At 38.7% G+C, this 10,793-nt stretch overlaps 1 long non-coding RNA gene across 1 annotated transcript in view; it reads left to right on the forward strand.

The window, feature by feature from the left end:
- LOC132013738 (uncharacterized) overlaps positions 1-10,292 on the forward strand; it is a 148,511-nt gene extending 138,219 nt beyond the window's left edge. Inside the window, exon 4 of the long non-coding RNA XR_009403088.1 lies at positions 3,013-10,292. This is a non-coding gene — a long non-coding RNA (uncharacterized LOC132013738). The remainder of the gene's footprint in view (positions 1-3,012) is intronic.
- Positions 10,293-10,793: the final 501 nt, after the last annotated feature.

Below are 10,793 nucleotides of genomic sequence, written 5' to 3' on the forward strand. Positions count from 1 at the left end.
CGTGCGTGTGCACACACACACAGAGGCAAAAAAAAAAAAAAAGGAAGGTGAGGGGAAACCAGTGAACAGGCACCTAACTGGAAGTGCACGTGGTGTATTTTAGGTGGGAAAACACTCCATGCCTTTACAGTGTCTTCAGCCTTGATTCCTGAGGGATGAATTCCCGAGTTGCTTACTGGCAGCAACTGTGTGCGAACAGCCGTCTTTTATCTAGACTGGATTCCTAACTGCCGTTCATGTTCTTCTATCATTCTTTCCCTCACCTAACAGCCAAGAGTGGGAGCATTTAAAAATATAAATCAGATTATGAGGCTCCCCTGTTGGGAATCATCCAAAGCCTTTCATCTTCCTTAGAATAAAATGCAGACTTCCCACCCTGCTGTTCAGAGCCCTGAGTGACCTGCCCTTTGCCTAACTAGGTGGAACAGTTTAGTCTTGAGAAGGATATTACCCCATGGATATACATTACTTAGCTGAAAATATCTTCTGTAATATAATATTCTTCACTACCACACGTGGTGGGGAAATTTACATTTACCTGCTCAATAGTTTTTGGAAATTTAATTGAAAAATCACTCGGGTTTGGTTTTTTTTTTTTTTCCCCTCAGATAATTATTTAATTCTAATGTTTGCTCCTGTGCAGTGCCCCACAGCTGTAAAGTTCATGGTTGTAAAATCACAGCTTGGTTTCAGGATACTAAGCCAAAAGTACATAGCAAATCCTTTCTTGAAAAGCAGTAATGCACACATTGCATTGGAAATATCTTTTAGAGTAGCTTCTGAACAAATTATATGTCGACTGGGCATATGCCACTTCTATAGAAGAGTCTGAGCTGAAGGCAATTGAGAATCAACAGATGCAGAAAGAGTTCTTGCCTTCCTCTTATCTGCCTGAAAGCAAGGCCTAAATTTCCCTTTGAGAAAGGAACTCCCCTCCATTTTCCCACCCACATATCAAGAGAGAAGAACAATGCTTATCTTCAAAAATGGGGAGTCCACACCAAGATGAGTTTGTATAAACAGACCTTACTAAAATAGGCCCTCTATTATTATTATATTATTTATTATTATTTCCTAGTAACTGCCCCCAAATGTATCATCCCTTGAAGGCCAGACCTTCATTTCTTTGTTAAAAGGGTATATAAACCTCTGAATCTAACTGCTTCTTTGAGTTTCACTTTTTTCTGTAAACTTCTCTGCATGTGAATATTAATAAAATATATATACCTTTTTCCTGTTAAACTGTCTATTGTCATGTAATTTGTAGGCCACCAACCTTAAACTTTGAGGGTAGAGGAAAAGTTTTTCCTCCCTGACAAATACATTTATACTTGTAGTAGGGTTTTTAACCCATGAGCCACCCAGGTGCCCCTACTTGTAGTAGGGTTTTTAAATGGTTTTTAAATGGAACCAGAAGATATTAAATACCGTAGCACTTGAAAGGAAGTGCTAGACTATAGTTAGAATTAACAAAGTGGTGTCACAAAAACTTAACCTTTCACCCACATTGAGGGTATAACTACTGGGGTTTTCAGAGAGGTAGAGGTGTTTGTGAGCTTTGGGTCTGAAAATTAAATAGAAAAAAGATTTTCTTTTATAGGGAGGAGTGAATAGGACTAGCAAGAACTCTGTGGGAACCAGGGCAAGTGGGGGGTGTATGTAAGCAGACAGCATGATCAGGGAAATTTAACAGGGAATGTTTCTCTAGGGGGTTAGCTGATTCTTGGAATGAACCAAGAAAGGGGATGTTTTGCACCTGACTGCTCTAGTGCTTGCTCAGACTTGGGGACAAGCCCAAGTTTAGGGATGTGTAGGGAGTAGAGAAGCCTGACTAAAGTGTGGTCAAACCGGTTTACTGGGTAATGAACAGTTTTAAGTCCTTGGTCAAAGGGAATTACCAGAAGAGCTTACTGCCTTTTAGAAGAGACATAGTGGACCAGGATTTGCTTTCTGTGTGGGATGTACGTAAACTGAGAGGCTAGCTTAAAGTGGCCTATGGTAGCAAATAAAATAAAATATAAAAATAAATTAAATTAAAATAAAATAAAAGAAGGGAGCTACTATTTAAAGAAAATAATTGCACTTAGAGTTAGTTAAGGTAGAGAATGTTTATCTGGCCTTCTTATGAAAGAGATCTTAGCTAACAGGACCATCTGAAAGAATGAATGGACTTTGGCAGAGAAGCTGATGGTGCTACTAGGTTATCAGAGGCTGAGTGAGAAGGATAAAGATCTGTTTCTCTTTAGCAAAGGAAGAGCAGGTAAGAGATTCTGAGATTCAGGTATACAAAGAACTCATAAATGAACTTCATCAGAGAATGAATGAGTTTGCATTTCTTACCAGGCTTGAAAAGCTCTGTTGCTAGGTCAACACAGTGGTACCAGTCACACATGAACCTTCCTGTGCCTCTTTGCTTTCCTTGTACTCCCCTTCTCCTTCCTAGAAGTCATAAATTGGTTAACAAAACGTGTAAGGAAGGAAAATATGGCTGTTGAAACTGGCTTCTCCGAAGCTTTAAATTAAAAGCAGTAATGGTTCCAAATAACCAAACAAGGAAGGGAACAGCTTAGAGGAAGAAAGGCATGTATACCTGACTTCGGAAATATTCCAGCCACAAAGTAAAATTACCTAATCTTGTTAATTATTTATCTAAAAGTGCCATCAAAATGAAGGATAAAGTTTCAATATGTAGGTTGCATTTTTATTTATTACAGGTCATGGTTAAAAATATTGGGTGTTCTTTAATCACTGGTAAGGCCTTGCCACTTATTCATTTCTCCGTATCACAGTGGAAACAATGATTTGCCTTTTGTTTGGAGAATATTTTTGTTAACATCTGGTTAAGAAATACCTCAGACTGTTTGGAAAACTGTAGAGAAGTGTGGAAACTAAAACAGTCAAATGCCTGAGTCATCCATTAGGATCCTCTTTTTGAATACCTTTGGCTGAGTCCGAATTAACAGAGTATGATGACTAATCACGTCAATTCTCTTTCTGCCACATTACCCCTAGGTTTGCATCTCACAGAAGCTTCCTGTTGATCTCTTCTACAATATTTTGAAATCTCAATATTGATTTCTTTCGGAGGAGCTCCCTTGAGATATCGTGCCAACCTCATTCAGTGACGACACCCAGCTCACTTGAGGACAATCGATGATCTATTCTGGACCTGATCAAATTGCTTGGTGTTACTGTGATTATGCATCCTCCCGGACTGAGAGCAATCAGGCAGCGAATTATCAGGACATTGACAGATTAGCCTCATCAGTTACCTGCTGTGACCACCAGTTTTCTGTATATTAATAAGGAAAAAAATAGCCTGCTGATTGTCATTTAAATTACATGAGGATATATTTGTCTTTCAGAACTCCAAGGCGTTTAAATGTGATGTAAGATCAAAATTCATTAAAGAAGGCCAAGAGATGTTCCAGCAAACATTTCCCAAGAGGTTAAAGTGTAACACTTGCATAGTAGAGTAGATAAGTACATTTTGTGCTTCATCATTTTCAATATGAAACACAATTTAAACCAAAAAATATTTATGTAAGCATTGACTCTGGGTAAAAGACTATGCTGGGCCCTGTGAATAAAAAGATGTCTTGTGGGCACGTACCTTCCAGTGCACACTGATGGCTTCTCGATGCCAGGTCTGCAACTCTTCTGAGAACTTTCTTTGGCCGTGGGACTTGCTCAGTGAGCATGCAAAGCAGGCTGGAAGAATCAGGGGGTTGATGCCCTGGGAGCAGCCCCAGCCAGTGACAAATAGGGGCTTTCTTGGCCCTCAGGTGGGACAATTCTTGGGTGTATGCTGCACCATCTCTTAGAGATATCCAGTAGAACTCTCTCAGTAACCCAGAGTGCTTGATGCTGATTAACTTACCCTACACTGGCTTTCTTCCCTTGCCTGCCTCACTCCTCCACTCTCCTGATGGGTGCTTCCTGGGATCACTTTCCAAATTAACTACCTGCACCCAAATCCTTGTAACAGATTGTGCTTCTGAGGAATTCACCCCAAGAGAGCAGACAAGCACAAGGCAAGTGAAATAACCAGCAAACCATCTAGCTGTTTAAAGTAAGAACAGAGTGTATAAGAGAAATAATAGTAGAAGCAGTAAAGTTTTGGGCTTTACTCTTACTTTACTCTGTGCTAGAAATTATGCAAAGCACTTTTACACATTCTACTGCATTTAATAATTAGAAAACCCCTAGGGTGCCTGGATGGCTCAGTGGTTAAGCCTCTGCCTTCGGCTCAGGTCATGATCCCAGGGTCCTGGGATCGAGCCCCGCATCAGCCTCCCTGCTCAGTGGGGAGCCTGCTTCTCCCTCTCCCACTGCCCCTGCTTGTGTTTCCTCTCTCTCTCTGTGTCTCTGTCAGACAAATAAATAATATCTAAAAAATAAAAAAAGGTAGGTACTCTTATAACTCAGAGGTACAGAGAGGTTAAGATGCTTAAGATCACACATATGTCCAGTTGGGGAAAGGAGAATTCAATTGTATTTCTTTGAGATGCAGAAACTATTTCAAAATCCAGTACTCTTCTGCCTCCCTGATGTTGTATGGTTATTGAATCCCAATTTGCAGAGCTCCCCAGGTGGGGAGCACGGAGGCACTAGGTCCTGAGTCGCCTTAGAAGTTCATGAGACAACTGAGGAACATCAGAGGGGATCCCTCAGGTTGCTTGGTATTCTAACAAGAAAGGAATGTTAACAGTGTGAGCAAAGCTGTGGTCTGGAAACATCAGAGGAACTCCAGCCATCCAGAACCCTACCCAGACACCCCCAGTGCATCTGTAGTCCATGTGTGGCCACTGTTCGGGAAGTAGAATTGGAAGTTTATGTTCTGATTCCATAGAGAGACAAACCTCAGTCAGAGTCTTGGCCCCATCATTACTGTTCCTGAGATTTTGAGTGAGGTGAGTTACCTCCATCTTGGAATCTCGGGCTTATTATTTGAACAATACGAGTTATTTCATGAAGCTGTTGTGTGACTAATTCATTTAAAGAACTTGCCTTTTGCTTGGCACATTCAACATATATTAGCTGTTATTTATGCAAACCATGTCTTATGCACATGGGCTGACCCTTTTCACATTTCACAAAAATTTAGCCTCTTCACAAAATTCAGGTGCACAAAGCATGACATTGTTTTATTGAAGATTTGTGGAACTAATATACAGAATGAATAAAGAAATGAATTCTTGGCAAGTTGTCCTCATAAGACCCGTTTCTCTGATCCTTTTTTACTTAGCTGTTAGAGTCTTGTAAGACTGCCAGGTGGGGAGCACGGAGGCAGTAGGTCCTGCTGGGAATGTACCCTGGCATGTGTGTGATAAGACCCACTTTTCTACTGCCCTAGAAGAAGCTCTAGTGGGAATCCTTCTGAAGGCCAAGTTCAAGTTCATGCCACTGCGTTTGGCATGTATGGGAGTACACAGAAATCAGAAGACACATGCTTAGCTACTAAAAGGCAAACTGGTAGAATAATCCACAAGTTTGGTGCTGACTCCAGATGGCTTGGATTTTAACCTATTATAAAACGTTCTTCGATAATACCCTTTATATTAATAAAATACCACTTTTTTAAAAATCTTAAGTGGAATTTGGAACATGTATTTCCACAAATTATCATCCATATACTTGGGGATATTTTTCATTGCAGTGCAAGTTGATTAGGTGTGAAGGGTGTTTTGTACTTAATACCAGCCTTATGCTTGATCTTATGGAAGATTCCAGAGAAATGCAAGCCACATTTCCTTCCCTAAGAAGCCTATAATTTCAGCAGGGGAAGGAAGAGGAGGAACTAGCACATGCTTAATGCAGAGAAGGAAGGAAATGGTGGAGTGGGAATGTTCTAAGGAAAAGGGAATGCAATGTGAACTTGGGTGTTTAAGATGGTTGTGACTTGGGTGAAAGCCTCAGGTGAAATTCATGAAGCAAGGAGTAACATGGACAAAGGTGAGAGAAAGAATAGGAAAGATTTGTGTAGGAGACAGTGAGCCTATTGGCCTGGCAGGGGTGGGAATCATGGAAGGTAGATTTGGGAAAGGGAAGTGGACTCTTACTGGGTGGGGCTTTTTTTGCCCAGGGAAGGCAGTAGTACCCTCCAAACATTCTTCCAAGCTACCATCTTTTCCCCTCTATTGATGCCACAGGATCCTAGCTGGTGTCCTGGAATCCAACCTGTACTGCTTACATCTAGTGAAGTAATATTTAAAATACTGAACTAATCTTGGGACGCCTGGGTGGCTCAGTTGGTTAAGCAGCTGCCTTCGGCTCGGGTCATGATCCCAGCGTCCTGGGATCGAGTCCCACGTCGGGCTCCTTGCTCCGCAGGGAGCCTGCTTCTCCCTCTGACTCTGCCTGCCACTCTGTCTGCCTGTGCTCTCCCTCTCTCTCTCTCTCTGACAAATAAATAAATAAAATCTTAAAAAAAAAAAAAATACTGAACTAATCTTGTCATCTTCCTGCTGATAACCCTTTCTCAGCTTCCCTTTGCTATTGGGAGAAAGACAAGACCTTTAATCTGGCCTGCATGGCTCTTGTTTCTGCTGACCTCCCAGCGTCATCCCACCTCCTTCACACTGTCTTCAGCTCTCCCCCTTTCACACTCTTCCCTCAGGCTCTCTTTCAGTCACCCTGGCCCTGATTCAGTTCCCCAGTGCACCCTTCCACCCCACTAGAAGCTTTGCCTGTGCTGCTGCTTCTGCCCAGAAGGCTCTTTCCCCCCATTATCTCTTTGACCTATTAGCCAATCTCTATCTTACATACCGAAGCTCACATAAAAATTTCTGGGGGATGCTTTCCTTAACTCCTCAGACTATATCCCATATTGTATGCTCCTAAAACACCCTGAACCTCTGTCTCATAAGACCATCTCAATTTGTACTTACCAGTTTATTTATTTTCTTGTTTTAATGCCACCCTACTGGACTGTAAACACCAAGAAGAAAGAAAACACAGCAGTTTGCTCTCCATTGTTTTTCTCGCATGTAGCACATTGCCTGGCAAAGAGTTAACAAAGATCTCCTAGATTAATGGATGGTTGAATGCATGGATTAGTGAATGATTAATAAATGGACACACAGGAGTTTAGATCAGATTTGATATCTACTTCCTCACTACTATCAAGTTTATTTGAAGAATATTAGTTGCTTGTTTTATTTAAGCTCCCTATGTCTATCTTCATCCAGTTAGTTATTTTAGAACTGCTGTTTATGAGTTGTGAAGCCAATTCTACACCCACCCTTATCTTTCTTTCCTTTGAGTCTTGCTTGTTTTAAAAAATGAGGTGAGGAAAGTAAATACTCCAATTTTGTGGTTCAGTTCACATTTCATTTTCTCTCTTATTCTGAGCATCTAAATGGTTTGAAAAGCCAAACTTTTGCATTTATATTGCTGTTTTCATTGACAGATTTCTAAGAGCTTTAAAAACATGTATTGATACTTACACTAGCATTCCAAACTACCAAAATATATCCACATTAAGCTCCTTTTAGATATAGATGCTATTAATGGATTCCCAATACAGTAGGAACAGTTTCAAATACAGATGGAGGTTTTCATTAAATCCACTAAATTGACTAATGGTGAATTCCTCCAAGAGGCATCTGTCACTCTAAATCCAACAACAACGATACCTGTTCAAATAATATGTGGATTTAGGAAGCTCTAGTTTGGAAAACTAAAGGATTTGAAATATTTGCAAAGAGAAAAGGGTCGGATAACATTACTCTGTTGCTGACTTCTTGAGAAATATAATTGAATCTTCAGCTTTACATTTTTTCCTAATGTATACATCTAAAACTATCTACTTTCCATCAAGCACAATTTTTTTCTGTCCCCTGTGGATTTTGTTATGCCATATTTTAGTAATTTTCACTTAAACACATTTTCTGATTTCTCTTAGAATTTCTTTATTTGACCATGTGTTCTTAACAAATGTATTGTTTCGTTTTCAAGCATGTGACCACTTTCTAGTTATATTTTTTAAAAATTTACTATTAATTTCAGCTTTAATTCCACTGTGGTAAGAGAACATTCTCTATGTGATTTCAGTTCTTTGCAATTTAAGACTAGCTACATGGTCTATATGCAAAAATTTATAATTTTTGTAAATGTTTTGTAGGCATTTAAATACATATTCTTCAATGTGTGTAGTATTACACATATGTCAACTAGATCAAGTTTGTTGTGTTATTCGAATCTTTTATACCCTTCCCGTTTATTTTAGTCTGTGTTATCAATTACTGAGAAGTGCTTACTAAAATCTCCAACTATACTTTTGCATTTGTCAACTTCTCCGATTTATTCTGCCAGTTTTTACTTAACTCTATTTTGATGTTATGCTATTAGTGCATGCAGGTTAAGAATTATTGTATCTTCTGAGAAGGTTGGCACTTTCATCACAGAATGTCTCTTCTTACCATTTTTCTTTAAGCTCTTTCTTGTGATTTCAACATAGCTATATTAAGGTTTCTTATTTGGTGGGAAGGGCATTTTACATGGATTTTATAATTCTATTCTTTTATTTTCAGCTTGTCTCTTTACATTAAAGTGTGAGTTCCAAACAGCATATGGTTTTTTTTTTTTTTAAATCTGTACTTTTTTAAAAGATTTTATTTATTTATTTGACCGAGGTCACGAGTAGGCAGAGAGGCAGAGGGGGGAAGGGAGGGAAGCAGGCTCCTTGTGAGCAGAGAGCCCAGTGCAGGGCTGGATCCCAGGACCATGATCTCAGGATTCTGACCTGAGCCAAAGGCAGAGGCTTAACCCACTGAGCCACCCATGCACCCCCTCTACTTATTCTTATAGTCTTTGTCTTTTAATTAGAATATTTGGTTTGCTTACCTTTAATACATTTGTTGATATGTTTGAGTTTTCTCTTTGTCCCACCTGATATTCATTCCTAGTTTCTCTTTTCTAGTCATCTTTTGGGTCCTTGTATTTTATTTTTCCACTTCTTTCTATTGGCTTGTTAACACATATTCTTTCATTTCATATTCACTAATTTCATGAATATTCTATTCATTTAGTGGTTACACTAGAGATAATAATGTGTGTCCTTAACTTTGTTAGTGTCATCTGTAATTTAGTACTTTTAAACTTCCTGGCAGTGCAAGAATGTTAAAACACTTGAACTCCATTTAAGTTTTTCCATCTTTTTATGCTATTCTTGTTGTGCATTTCAATTCTATCTATATTTTAAATCTAACATGCCATTTTTATTGTATTATAAAGTCAATAACAACTTGGATTTTTCTTGCGTATTTACCTCTTTCTGCATTTTTTGTTTCCTGCAATTCCGTATCTCCAACTGAAATAATTTTTCTTCTACTTGAAACTTCTTAGTATTTCTTTTAGTCTGGGTCTTCTGGTAGTAGTTTTTCAATGGGAAATATATTTATATTGCCTTTATTTTTTCTTTGCATTTAAAAAGTTTTTTTTATTTTGCCATAATTATAAATTTACAAGGAGTTGCAAAACTGGTATAGAGAGTTCCCATGTAACCTTTAACCAGTTTCCTGTAATGGTTGTGTTTTGCATAATTATGATAGATAGAATTTTAAAGTTGTCTCCCCCAGATTCCCATAACTTAATTATCAATTAGATACTGCTGTGAAAGACCTATGCAGATGTCATAAAATTTATGGATCTTAAAATAGGGACAGTATCCTGGATTGTCTAGGTGGATATAATCTAATCATTTGAGCCTGTGAAAGCAGAGAAATTTCTCCAACTGAAATCAAGAGAAGCAAAAGAGGAATGAAGCAAAAGGAGAGGTCAGAAGATTCAGAATGAGAAGGACTTTACCTGCCACTGCTTCTCTGAAGATGACAAAGGAGCCCATTAGCCAGGAAATACAGGCAACCTCTGGAATCTAACAATGACTGTAGCCAATAGCCAGCATGGAAGCAGAGATAGATCTGCATCCTACAATAACATAGAACTGAATTCTGCCAATAACCTGAAGGAGCTTGAAAGTGGATTTAACCCAGAACTTCTAGAAAAGAGTTCAGCCCTGCCAACACCTTGATTTTGGCTCCATGAAGCCAGGAACAGAGAAATTAGCTGAATCGTATGGTGCCCAGACTTCTGACCTACAGAACTGTGAGATAATAAATTTGCATTGTTCAAGGCCACTTAATTTAGGGAATTTGTTACTGAAACAGTAAAAAATGAATACAATATCGACTTTACAATATCAAATCTAGGAACCTGATATTGGCACAGTGTATGTGTATGTTCTATGACATTTAGCATATGTAAGTTTATGGAACCACCAATGCAATAAAGATATCATTACAAAAAACTCCTCATGTTACCTTTTTATAGTCAGTCACACTTCCTTTCCCCCATCCATTCCTAATCCCTGGGAACTACTAATTTCCTCTTCTGCTCTATAATTGTTAAAATTTTTAAAATGTTAAATAAACAAAATCACAGGGTATGTGACTGGGGATGAGTTGGGTTTTTGTTTTGTTTTGTTTTTGTTTTCACTCACCATCATCTTGAGATCCATCTAAGTTGCTGCATGTGTCAAATTTTTACTCTTTTTTTTCCCTTTCCCTTTCCCTTTTCTTTTTCCTCTTTTTCCTGTGGTATAAAACACACAACATAGACCCAACTGTAATTATCATAACTATTTTTAAGTATAGAGTTCAATAGTGTTAAATGTATTCTCATTCTTGTGAAATAGATCTATTAAACTTTTCAACTTGCAAATTTGAAACTCTATACCAGTTAAGCAGCAGTTCCCTTTTCTTCTCCCCGCAGCCCCTGGTAACTACCCTTCT

Source organism: Mustela nigripes, chromosome 3, assembly GCF_022355385.1.
Source record: "Mustela nigripes isolate SB6536 chromosome 3, MUSNIG.SB6536, whole genome shotgun sequence".
In the NCBI taxonomy this organism is placed as follows: Eukaryota; Metazoa; Chordata; class Mammalia; order Carnivora; family Mustelidae; genus Mustela; species Mustela nigripes.